The sequence below is a fragment of the Propithecus coquereli genome, unplaced genomic scaffold, assembly GCF_000956105.1.
Source record: "Propithecus coquereli isolate 6110/MARCELLA unplaced genomic scaffold, Pcoq_1.0 Scaffold444, whole genome shotgun sequence".
Taxonomy (NCBI): Eukaryota; Metazoa; Chordata; class Mammalia; order Primates; family Indriidae; genus Propithecus; species Propithecus coquereli.
Genome location: NW_012150219.1, coordinates 473,854 through 487,049, shown reverse-complemented (window position 1 = coordinate 487,049; position 13,196 = coordinate 473,854).

Here is a 13,196-nt window from a genome sequence, read left to right as displayed (position 1 = left end):
GAAGTGTTCCTAGATTTCTCCCTCAAACCTCTACCTCTACATATGAATAACTCATCTCACCTCCGCCCCAACACGGGAGGACAGGGTGCTTTCCTCCTCTCCGAGGCCTAGCACTGCCCTTTGCGCAGGGCGCGTTCTCTGCGTGGGTTCCTGTACTGACTTTGTTAGAAAGCCCCAAAGCAGGCCCCAGGCATGGGCAGGTCCCTCGCTTTTCACACTTTCACTCACCACTGAACCCATCCCAGGCTGATGAGGAACTGAGAAGCTGACCTCCCAGCCCCTGGGGGAGTGGGAACGGCTACTTCGGGGACTCCCAGAGCTTTGCAGAAACTTCTGCCTGCCCTTGAAAGGTCAAGCAACCCTCTCTGGCCTGCCTGCCCCTCCTCTCGGGTTTTCTTTGCGGGGAGGGAGGCGCGTGGGGGCGGCAGGCAGGAGTGTCCCCAGCGCACGTCTCGCTCCCCGCCTGGCGCTCTGGTCCCCGCGGGAGCCCGGCTGGGGCGGGGAGACCGTGTGTTTGCCGCGGCCACCACTCGCATTGTTTTCTGTCTTCGGCAACACAATAGAAGTTTTGCCGCGGCTCAGGGAGCGTCTACAAAGTGCTCCCTCCAAGCGCGAGGCGCCACGGTCCGGCGTTTTGGCGGCTTTTTATCTTTGGACGCAGGCGGAGGTGTGGAGGGGCAGGGCGAAAGCAAGGTCGGGCTGTTCTCAAGGGGGGGTGGTCGTGCGAGATGAGCGAGGTGCCATGCAGCAGGACGGGGGATGGACAGCAGGGTGGGGGGACAGCGGGGACACCCCCATCCTTAAGGCGGGCAAGGAGGCCGCTGGGAGACCACTGAGCCAGGAGCCGTGTGGAAAGTCCTGCTGGAGAAGGGAGTTGGAATGGACAGAGGATTCTGTTCACCCTCACATTCTTTCCTTTTCTTCTGAAATTACATTCCGGATCCTTGCATTTCTCCGTCTGCCTTGCTGCCAGGCAGGGCCAATCCAAGGTCCCTCCCTGCTGCCCCCATACTGGATGTGCACACCGGCCTCTAGCTAGTCCCCTGCATTCCTACAGCTCGGGGTGACTGGCTGTGTGACCCTGGGCAGGTTACTTCACCTCTCTGTGTCTCAGTTTCTTCGTCCATACAATGGGAGTGATTATGGTGTGACCTCATGGGGTTGCTGTGGGGATTTAATGAGTTAATATATGGAATGTGCTTAGAACAGTGCCCAGCACAGGGTATCTGCTATAAAAGTGTTAGCTACGATCATTTTTATTATTATGGGCCATCCTCCACCCGACAGCCTGTGAAACCATTTAAAAACCTGAGATCATGGCACATCCTTATTTAAATTCCTCCCCTGGCTGCCCACTGCACTTAGCATAAAATCACTGATGAGGCCCCGCTGGAGCTGTGTCTCTCCACATCACTATGCTGACTTCATCTCCTACCGCTCTTCTCGTTACTCATTGCTCCCACCTCACTGGCCTCCTTGCTGCTCCTGGAATGTTCCGAGTTTGGTCCAGCTGCGGGGCCTTTGCCCTTGCTGGTCCCTCTGCCTGGGAAGCTCTTCTCCTGCTTTGCAGAGCCTGGTCCTGGCGCGCATTTGGTTTAACTATTACCTCCCTGCGGGCGCCTTCTCTGATCACCCTGGCTGGCTGTGTGCCTCCCCGCATTTCTCTGTGCAAACTCCCTGTCTGTTTCTTAGCGGCCATTGGTTGTGTGTTGTTTATTTAATATCTCTTCTCCTCTAACTAGAATATAAGCTTCATGAGGGATGGAACTTCGTCTTCTTCACTGTTTTGTCTCCTGCATCTAGCATAATGCCCAGTACCTAGAGGTGTTCGGTAAATGTGGGTTAGTTAAATGAATGAATAAAGGATGAAAAAGGACTTGAGGATTACTTACGAGAGAGTCTACTCAGATGGTGATGCCACTCATCGGATGAATTAGTGCCGGGGAGAAGGTCTTCTGGGGAAGCGGCAGATTAATTGGTTCAAGTTGGAATATGTTTTTGAGGTGCTTGTAGGACTGCTTGAGAAGGTGTCCACTCAGCACCCTACATAGGTCTGCAGTGACCTGAGAAGGAAGGTTATGGCTGGAGTCATGTTTCTGGAAGTTTCAACGTACACAGGATATATCCATCAAAAGGATGTTTGGTCCAAGTAAATGAAGACTGAGCTCCAAGTGATTTAAGCAATGTGTCCTGACATGGGGCAATCCCAGCATTGGTTAGTTCAGCAGCTCACCAGCAGCATCAGGGTTCTGGATTCCTCCATCTTTCCATCTGCCAAGATGGCATGGTCTCCCCTCGTGGGTCCACGACGGCTGCCAGAGCTCTAGACATCGTGTTCTTATAGCAACATCCACAGGTCTGAAGAGTGAACAGGCCGCTTTCCTTTCCCATATCCTATTTTAAGAGAGAAGAAAACTATCCCTGAAGCCTCCAGCAGACTTCCATCAAGTCTTATTGGTTAGAAATGTGTCACATGCCTGTTCCCATAATTGGCCAAGACTCTTTAAGATCTGCCCATTGAGGGTGGGTAGGGGTTTATTCTCTCCAGAAGCATACGGTAGCCAAACTTGGGGTTTTGATAGGGAGGGGGGAATTGTTGGTTTTGCAACCAATGGTGTCTTCAGTGGGTGTATAAGATAAAGTCTGGGTGGGGTGCAGTGGCTCACACCTCTAATCCTAGCACTTTAGGAGGCCAAGGCAGGAGGATCACTTGAGGTTAGGAGTCAGAGACCAGCCTGAGTAAGAGTGGGACCCCCGTCTCTACTCAAAATAGAAAAAATTAGCCAGGCGGGGTGGCACATGCCTGTAGTCCCAGCTACTCAGGAGGCTGAGGCAGGAGGATTGCTTGAGCCCAGGAGTTTGAGGTTGGAGTGATGCCACTGTACTCTAGCTGTGGCAATAGAGAGACTGTCTCAAAAAAAAAAAAAAAGAAAGAAAGAAAGAAAGAAAGAAAGAAAGAAAAAGAAAAGAGTCTGAGCACACATCTGCTGCCAGAGAAGGCCAGTAGGAAGTAGCAGTACAAAGGAGTAGGCAGGGGACCGGGGCCGGGGGCAGGGAGACACAGGACACTCCCAGCATTTGCTGCAAAAAGCATATTTGAAGAAGGAGAGAAATATCCCCGTGCTGAGTGCTACTGAATAATTGAGTAAGATAAGGATTTCTCTAGAATCCACACCCACATTCCCAGTCTTGCTGCCCAACTTCAGACCTCACCATTGCTTATCTGGATTCTTAGAACAGCTTCCTCACTCATCCCTCAGCCTGGAGAAGACCAATATCACATTGCAAAGGACTTTCCATGCCAAGCTGAGCAAATTATAATTACTTTAGTTGGTAGTAGGGAGCCAGTGGAGGTGCTTGAGCAAGGCAATAACTTGATTGTTAGCTGCCTTTTATGTTAACCTGGCAGAGTGTGCAAGATACAATGCAGGATGGTGAGTCTGGTGGAGCCTCCCTCAGTCCTTTGCTTTTGCCTGTCCACATCTATTTCTTCCTTGAGTGCTAGAGCCCTAGATAACCTGTGAGGACCACCCCTACTCTCCTCTCTAGTGGAAGATACACGTCCTAGCCTGGTCATTCACAGTTATACTGATTGGACACATGACCCAGTCCTGACCAATCAGAGACAGCCTTCCAAAATAGACTCTTGGGGAAAAAGGCGAGCTCTTTCTTTGAGCACCTGGATCCAGCCATGCCTGAAGTTAGTAGACTTTCAGTTAGATGAGCCAATACATTCCCTGTTTTGCCTGAACTGATTTGAGTTGGATTTCTGTCGCTTGCATCTTAAAGATCCTTGAATAATATGGAAACTAAACAATTTGAGGAACCAGAGTTCTGAATCTGGATAATGGGAGAGTCAGGGTTGGTCTTGGAGGTCTCTTCCTGGGAGAATGGATGGTGGGGCTTCTTAAAATTAGGCAAGTATATCCAGTTAATGGTGTCTAGCTTTAAAAAAAAGACTAGGCAAGTATGGGAAACGATCCATTCATTCATTTGTTCAACAAATGTTTGATTACCTACACAATACCAGGCTCTGTTCTAGACCTTGAACACACAGCAGTGAGCGAAATAGATGAAAACCCTTGCTTGTATTGAGCACATAGTCTAGTGGCTCAGGAAAAAAACCTACCTTTATTCTGTTACTATAATTATCATCAGCATCCCCATTTATAGATGTGGAAACTGAGGCCCTGAGAGGTGAAGTCACACAGCCAGTGAGAGGCCAAGTGGAGATCTGACTTTATCTCTTCATACTTTCCAAATTGACTCTGTCCCCAGCACCAGGCTCGAGAGAGAATACACGCACATGGAAATGACTTCACGCTCCAGGAAGAAAGCTACAGATTGATTGAAAGGAGGAGAATAGGAAAATTTCTACATCAAGGCTGCAGCAGTACACTGAAGATAGAAATGAGAGCAGAGAGGGTGAGATTTGACTGGTAAATCATAATGGTTTTCGAGCTGGTCTTTGAGATCAGGTTAATCAAGAAGGCTTTCTGAACGGAGAGGTGTTCGTGGCAGGGTCTTAAAAGCAGGGACAAGAATTGGTAGGAGAATGTGTAAGTCTGTAGCTGCCTGAATCACTTTATGTTCCGCATCCTCAATCAGACATGCAATCTAATTTTTTTCTTTCTCTTTTATTTGTTGGATGCTGATGGGCGTAGGGGGGAAAGAAGTCCTGGTTAGCATGACTTGACAGCTTTTTTTGTTGCTTCTGAAATCATTAGCCCCTTGCCAACAGCACCCAGACCCTGCAGGTCTGCAGGCCAGAGATATACACACAATGATGCATTTAAAAAAATTCTCCGGCAGGAGCTGTGACTCATATGCATTTCTGCTGGGACAAATAAAAATACTGGGAGCGAAAGATGGATTAGTCACTGGAACAGTTTGCTTTTGAGAACTGAGTCCCCCGCGGTTGCCCTTGTTCCCCATTAGCTTCTGAGATTTGGAAACTGAATCCCTAAATTGGTGCCCCCCAGGGATGTGGGAGAAAGCCTGGTTGGGTAACAGGGAGTTGGGGGAAGTGGGGGTCTCAACGGAGCAGTTGCAGGGCAAAGAATGATACTCTGTCAGGGCTGCACAGCCCTGGTGCATGTGGTTCTCTTGCACAGGTTGTCTGCAGCTCGCTGCTGATCTGATTGATCTTTGCTTAGTTTGTTCATTGGGACCACTTCTCAATTAAAGCCATTTATTCATTCACTCACTCATTCATTTATTAATTCAATCAGTCTATCACCACAGGCAAGGTAATACGTTAAGCTCTGCGTGGGACCCTTCTGTGTGGATAAGAAAAAGAGCTTAGTGCTCCGAGGCGCTAAGACCAGGAACCCTGGCATAAATGTCTACATAGAGATTTAGAGGAAGGAGGTGCCTCCTTTTTGCCAAGCTCAGGGATTAGCTATGGCCGGCAAGCTGTTGTTTTTATAAATAAATTTTTGTTGGAACACAGGCACGGCCATTCATTTACATATTGGTTTTGGCTGCTTTATCATTACAACGGCAGAACTGAGAAGTTGCTGCAGAGGCTGTATGATCCACAAAGCCAAAAATATTTACCATCTGGCCCTTTACAGAAGAAGTTTGCCTTCCCTCGACCTGGCATATAAAAAGGGATTTGCGATTGTAAACAACAGAACCCACTCTGATTTTATTCATGATCATGGGCAGCTCACAGACTCTCAAGGATGCTCAGAAAGCCAGCCTTAGAAGCCACGTTGCCAAGAGCCATGCCCCAACCATCAGTGATGACCCCTTGGTAGCCCCACTGAGCGCACACACCCCTGCCCCCACCCTCAGTGCAAAACCTCTGCTGTCACTGCCCCCGAAGCTGGATGTCTCTGCCATCGTTCCGATCAGGTAAACAAAATATGTACAAGCCCTACGGCACAGCCGTTCCTCTTCTGCTGGATAACCTGAAGATGCTTGCTCACAGATGCACATGGAAATATGTATAAGGTTAATCATGACATTGCTTCAAGGAGTTTGGCACAACAGTGTTCAGCACTAGGCAATGGGTACACAGAATTTTTGTTGTTAAGATTAATATTAACCATTGTAACAAAAAGGTCCTAAAGAATATAAAGGCTCAGATGCAACGGAGGTTTTATTGCTCACGTCATGGTCCAAGGCTAGTGTACGCAGACCTAGTCTGAGGGTGGCTGTGCCACCTTCAAGCAATGGCTCCCAAAGTCACCCTGGGCGTCGTCATCCCAATCAGCTTTCGGAGCAAAGAGGAGTGTGCATGGGAGAGATTGCATGGGCCAGGACCAGAGGGGACGCACACCTCATCTAATGGCATCCGTGAGCTCAAACTCCGTTACGTGGCTCCACCCCCTGCAGGGAACACTGGGAAATGTAGTCCGCAGTCTCTACCAGGTGGTGCCTACACGCAACGGATCCCTGAGCGTTGACTCGTGTCTACGAAGAGCAACAAGGAACGATCTCAAGAACATGATGTTAAGTGAAAAAGGTAAGACGGTATGGGATGTATAACTCTGTACCATTTATGTAAAAAATTTTAAAACACACATAACACTAGGTCTTTATCTCTTTATATTTATTTTTTGCTATGTCTATTAGAATACACAAATGTATGGCAGATGGATAGAAAGAACATTCTTTAAATATACCCGAGTGGGTGTCTGTGGGGGAGAGGGAAATCGGAGTAGTTGGAGATGGGTGATGAAGGCAAAAATTAGAAGTGAAAATAAAACAAAACTGAAGCTATACTCAAATACTGCTGACATTGTGCCACGGCCCAAGGAGTGTGATCAACTGAATCTGTGCCTCTGAGGTCCACATTCAAAGAGGCCGGGAAAGTGGCATAGTAAAGGATCAAAGTCTTGTACATCTCTTGTAGGCATTTTGGGAAACGTGAAAAAGTATAAAGAAGTAAACAAATACCCATAACCTCACTCCCCGATACAACTCTTCTTGTCACTTTTAATATAGTTCCTTGCTGTCTTTTTTGTTTGAATATGTAATATATATTGACAATATTGGGATCATATAAGTCTACATATAATTTATTGATTGATCAGAGGCACATATTTAATAATTTTTAAATGTATTATACATACTTTTTATTCTGCTCTCTTCCTCCCCATTGATCCACGTATCATGAGCATTTTTCCTATTCCGTTAAATATTCTTTGACAGCAGACTTCCAATGGCTAAATAATTTTCCAAATTGTGGATCTACCATTATATTTAACTATTTACCTATTAGTGAGAATTTAAGTTCTTTCAGATAGGGGGCTGTTATAAATGACGCTGCAGGGACCTTTGTTTGAGTGTGTGATTTTTTTTCTGTAGCTTAGATTACCAAAATGAGAATTACCTGGTCAAACGTTATGAATGTAGATGTCTATATATATTTATTTTTGAGGCTTCCTGATGCATTTTTAAATTGAGAAACAGAGAACACATGGAGAAACGTGTATAAGACATAAATATAAAAAAACCCCACATTTATAAAGTGAATCCCTGTGAAATCACACTGGTTAAGAAATAGAACACTACTATTCCCCTAGAGCCCCTGTGTAGCTCATCCAGATCCCAGACCCCTCCCGGCCCAAGTGGAACCTGCTGCCTTGATCTGTGCAGTAAAGTCTCCTGTCTTTTCTTTACAGACCTGCCATTCAAGTCTGCACCTCTAAGCACTGTAGTTCAATCTGCCTGCTTTTGATCTCTGTATAGGTGGAATCACACATAATGTGCTCCCTTGTATCTGGCTTCATTAGCGCAACATTTTGTTTTAGAAATTCATCCGTGTGGTTGCGTGGCGCTCTATGTAGTTCTTTCTCTGCCGCCACTTCTCTTTTGTTTTCTCTGAATCTATGTAAGTTTTTCCCTCTGCTTCCATTTCACATTCTGAGGACCTAAAGTTAGATGGTGGGGAAGGAGTTCCTTTTTATTTTGCAAACATTCTGAGGTCTGTAAGATCTCTTTGTGTCTTCACCCTCCCCGGAGAGCTGGCAGGGCAGGGTTCTTAGTGAGGAAACTGAGGTTTGGGGCTCAGAAGGAAACGATGGAGCCAGGACTGAGAACTCTGCCCTCTGCCTGTTTCACGAGGGGAAACAAGGTCACAGGAGAGTCCATTGCCATGTCCAGTCTTCTTAAAGGAGCCAGGGAACCTCAAGAACAATTGGCAATGGGCTCTTTCTCACACCTGTTCTGGCGTCTGCTCCTTGGCTGCCCCAGCTCTGAATGTCGGTGTGGCCCAGGGCTCTGTCCACATGTCCTGAGCAATCTCACCCAATCCCATGGCTTTAACTATCACTTATATCCTGACCATACTTACATTTATGTCTCCAGGCTGACCTCTCCCCTGAACCCCAGGACTGTGTATATGACTGCCCACTCAACGTCGCCACTTGGGTGTTTAATTTGCCATCTAACATGGCCAAAACCAAACTCTCCGTCTTCTCCACCAAACCTGCCCCACCTTCAATCTTCTCCATCCCAGTTAATGTCAACCCCATCCTTCCGTTGTTCAGGCCAAAATCCCTGGAGTCATGTTTAACTCTATCTTTCACCCCCAGTTCTTCAGCAAATCTTGCTGGCTCCATCTTTAGAGCACATCCAGAATCAACCATTTTCCCTGTCTCCTCTGGTATCACCCTGGCCCGAGCCATCCACGTCTCTTGCCTGGACTAGTGCAGTAGTCTTACTGCTTCTGACCTCACCGCCCTGTTAGTCTATTCTCATAGAGGGATTCTGTTAGAACCTAAGTCAGGTCATATCTCTCCCCTTTTCAGAACCTTCCATGACTCCCACCTAGTCCAGAAAAAAAGCCGAAGTCCTTATAGTCACCTGCACGGCTCATACATCTGGCTTTCTTCTCCCCGATAACTGCACCTCTACTGCCCTTCCCCCTTGCTGTTCCATGAACGAGCAGGCACACTCCTGCCTCCAAGCCCTTGCACTTGCTGTTCCCACTGCCCGGAACATAGGCAGGGCCCACTCCCTCACTTCTCTCAGTTCTTTGCTAAAATGTCACCTCCCCAGTGAGGCCTTCTCTCATCTCTCTGGTGATGTGCTGGCCCCAGCACTCCCTGTTGTCTAACCTGCTTTGTTTTTTTCTCCATAGCCCTTACCAGGATCTGGCAGACTTGGTGTTCAACTTATTGAGGTCTTTACTGACTGTCTCTTCTGCCACTAGAATGTCAGCTCCCAGAGTGCAAAGATTTGTATCCGTTTGGTTCACTGTTCTATTCTCAGTGCCTAGAGCAGTGCCAGGCATTCATGGTGAGGTTTCTCTCAACCTGGAGTCTAAAACACGTACCGGAGGTATTCATTCATTCAATTATGATTTACTTGTGTCTGGTGCTGTTCCAGCACGATGAAAACAAGATTCTCACAGCTCACTTGCGACACCCGAGAGGTGGCTTGGCATGGACTTACAGATTCACCGGGGTGGCAAGGTTCTGGCCAGTGGGTGTGGGAGCAGAAGTGATGAGTAAAACTTCCAGTTCAGGTGCGTAAAAGGACCAGGCATTCCCTTCTCTTCCCCCTTTCTCTTTCTGCTGGTTGGTTTGTGGCATAAGAGCGGCCATTTTGGCACCCGCGGTGAGGATGGTGGAGCCACAGCTGGAAGGAGTGTGGGCTCTGACACTCTGGGGCCCCTATAACTGTCTTAGATTGTTAATGCCTGGACATGACACGACAGAGAAACAAGCTTCTATTTTTAAAACTCCATTATTATTTGGGTCTTGTCACACCAGCTCACCTATATCCTCACTAATACAGTGACCTGGCTCGAGTTCCTTTCTGAGTCTGTTTCCTCATCTGTCAAACAGGCATGACCATAATAGTAATTGCCACGAAGGGCAGCCGTGAGAATTTGATGTCACGTCCCAGTAGAGCCCGGTACGCAGTGAGCACTCGAAAAATGATAATGGTTGTTATTAGAACTTTCCCCCCTCTCAACAAAGGCTCCAGGAATGGAATTTGCCCTGGAAATTTGGAAGGAAGGCTGCAGCATAAATGACATTTGGAGAGGGTGTGGCTGTTTGTGTTTCTGCTGGTTAAAGAGGAAACTGTCAGCTTTCAGTAAAAGTTACCACTGGGGCTGCCAGGTGTCTGGATTTGGACTGGGCAGCCCTATTTTTGAGCTTTCAGTCCAGGAAACAAACTGGGGGGAAAAAAAAAAGCCAGACATATAAATGTGTGTCCAGTATGTCTGTTGAAACCATCTGGCATTCCTGGCTGCAGAATTTCAAGATACTTCATCCAGGTCAATCTCTGGCCTTGACTAAATTGCAGAATTTACCTTCTGTGCACCGATCTCTTTCTGAAGCCTTTTCTTTTTCTTTTTAAAAAGTATTTTATTTATTTGTTTTTAGAGATAGGGTCTTGCTATGTTACCCAAGCTGGAGTGCAGTGGCTATTCAACTGCTGGCCTCCAGTGATCGTCCTGCCTTAGCCTCCTGAACCCTTTTCTTTTAGAGACAGTCTTGCTCTGTTGCCCAGGCTGGAGTGCAGTGGTGCAATCATTGCTCACTGCAGCCTTGAACGCCTGGGCTCAAGTGATCCTCCTGCCTCAGCCTCGCCAAGTAGCCAGGACTACAGGCGTGTGCCATCATGCCTGGTGAATTTTTCTATTTTTTGTAGGGATGGGATCTTGCTCTGTTGCCCAGCCTGGTCTCGAACTCCTAGTCTCAGGTGATCTTCCCTGCTTGGCCTCCCAAAGTGTTGGGATTACAGGCATGAGCCACTGTGCCCAGCCACGAACCCTTTTCTTAACTTTTACCCCTAATCCAGTCTTCATGTCATAAACCTTAGGTTTTTGCTCCATTAGGAAAGTGATATGGTGGAGACCAGTACCCCTCTGGAGCATTTTAAAAGAGAAGTAGGAAGAGGGCAATGTTTATTTGAAAGGATAAGGTGACTATATGGCCCAAACTGGGATGTTATTAATACATTTTATTATATTTTAATACAAGAAGTCCAGAGGCAGCTCAGTTCCATGGTTGGTTAAGTCAGGAGCTCAGTGACATCAAAGATCCATGCTCTTTCCATCTGTCATTTTACATCTTCAATTTGTCAGCAACGTCCTCCCTCATGGTCTCACGATGGCTGCTACACCTCCAGACATCATGGCCTCACCCAGTTATAATATCTAACTCTCAACTGACAGTCAGGCAGCATTCTAAGCACTTTGGATCTGTTAAGTATTTTAATCTGCACAACAACCCTGTGAGATAGGAATGCTTACCGGCCCAGTTTTACAGATAGGGACATTGAAACCTGGAGAGGTTAAAGTAACTTATACAAAATCACACAATTAGGAGGAAGTGATAGGGTTGGGATTTGAACCTGGGCAGTTGGTCTTGAGAGCTACAACAGTGTCCAAAGGCTGGAAAAGAAGGCATGCGTGTCAGTGGCAGAGTGGGATTGGAATCGAGGGTCCTAGGCGTTTCCCTCTCTCCTACTTCCAAGTGGCGTTTCTAGTTGGCAAAGCTCTGGAGCTTAATCTGATGTCTATTATGCTCGATTCATACCTTGAACCAGAGCCCTCTGGAGAAATCTGCTTGCAATAGCAAGGCTTCCTTTGCGCATTGACTTGTGCAGTCACGGGTGGCTCAACGAAGACTATTAGGAAGAGAATTATATTTTGGTCTGAAGAAATGAACCCTAGCTTGTGTGTCTCGCATTGGGTTCAGTTGTCCAGCTGTTCTGTCCAATCCCAGGGGTGGAGAGGCCTTGCTACTCTTCTCAGAAAGCTGCTCTCGGTGCTCAGAAAGGGGAACAGCCTGGTTCTGGGCTGCTGGCCTGACTTACTGAGAACTCATTTGCATTTGGGAGACGAGGCACCCTGGGCAGTCCAGTAACCCACTTCTCACTGGCTCATTCAACTTGGAATGGGAAAGAAAATCGCCCTTTGTTTTTCCTTGCTTTATCTTAATTAGTTTTTCCTTTAAACAGAGCTTGGGAAGGGGGCCTTCAAATCCTGAGCCTGTCGAACCTGATAGGGTTTTGTCAGGGAACAAGAAACTCTGATGTTTCCAGGCAGCAGAATCTTCCCCACCCCAGCTGTGAAACTTACACAACAGAAACAAAATGGTATTTCCCACTATTTGCGAAGTACATGGCAGTGGGAACTCTAAGAGAATTTCCCTATCGTTATCATCATTTTATTTCCTCCCCCGAACTGAAAGCTTTTTTTCCCCTTCTTCTTCCTCCCTGTTTTTCTGGCAAACGTTACCCAGCTACAGATTGTGTTAGGCCCTGCTCTAAGATACATGCATGGGACCTAAGGGCTCCCCTCTAGATTTCCTGGAGGGAGTGGGTGGGGGTGATGCAGAAGAAAGGAGGAGAGGCCAAGGTTGACATGGGGATAGGAAAAGAAAACCTCCCCCAGCTTGTGACTGCTTAGTCATGTTTGGTTCAGGGAGTCGGTCTGTGCCAGGAGGAGCTGGGAGGCAGCCAAGCCCTGAGCCGAGGGAGTCCCCACTGATCCTGCCAAGGCTGAGCGCCCCGTCTGACTCATGAAACCTGGGGTGGGCAGTGACCTGAGGCAGAGTCCCAGAGGGGCCACCAACCAACTCTGGTTTCCCAGGTCTATCCGTTGCGGGCCTTAGAGAAGCTCAAAGGATCTTGTTTATTTATTGCTTATTTGGTGATTGTCCCTCTCCCCCTGCTCTGGACGGGATGCGCCAGGATGGCAGGGACCTCACCTGTTGGGTTCACTGCTGTATCCCATCCTGGAGCATAGTAGGCCCTTGGGACAAACTTGTTGAGTGAATGAGTGAAGGAACTTGCCGCCTGTCTTTGCCGATTCATCATCATCCATCCCCCTGCTCGAATAACGCTGGCTCCACGAGGGCCTGAGCCTCGTTGGTTTGTTCACTTCTGCAGCCTCAGCACCTCATTCAATGCCCAGCACACAGTAGGTGCTTATGGCAGACACTTTTAGATGCCCACCTACACTGGTTCCCCTTCTCTCTTGACAACAGAACCCCAAGTTGTCCAGGCAGCCATGTGCCAGGGGATGAAGCAGGAAGTTCTGGGTTGATGGTGGCAATCTTCGCTCTTGGTCAGGCACTATTCAAGTGTGGTGACATCTGACCCAGTTCTGATCTTCTGGGGACTTAAGTTTTTTCCCCCGAAAGAAGAGGCATGGAGGAGAGAGAGTCCCCTTTGTCGTTTGCTTTCCTGCTTTGGAGTTGTTGGGTGAGGAGGTGATGTTT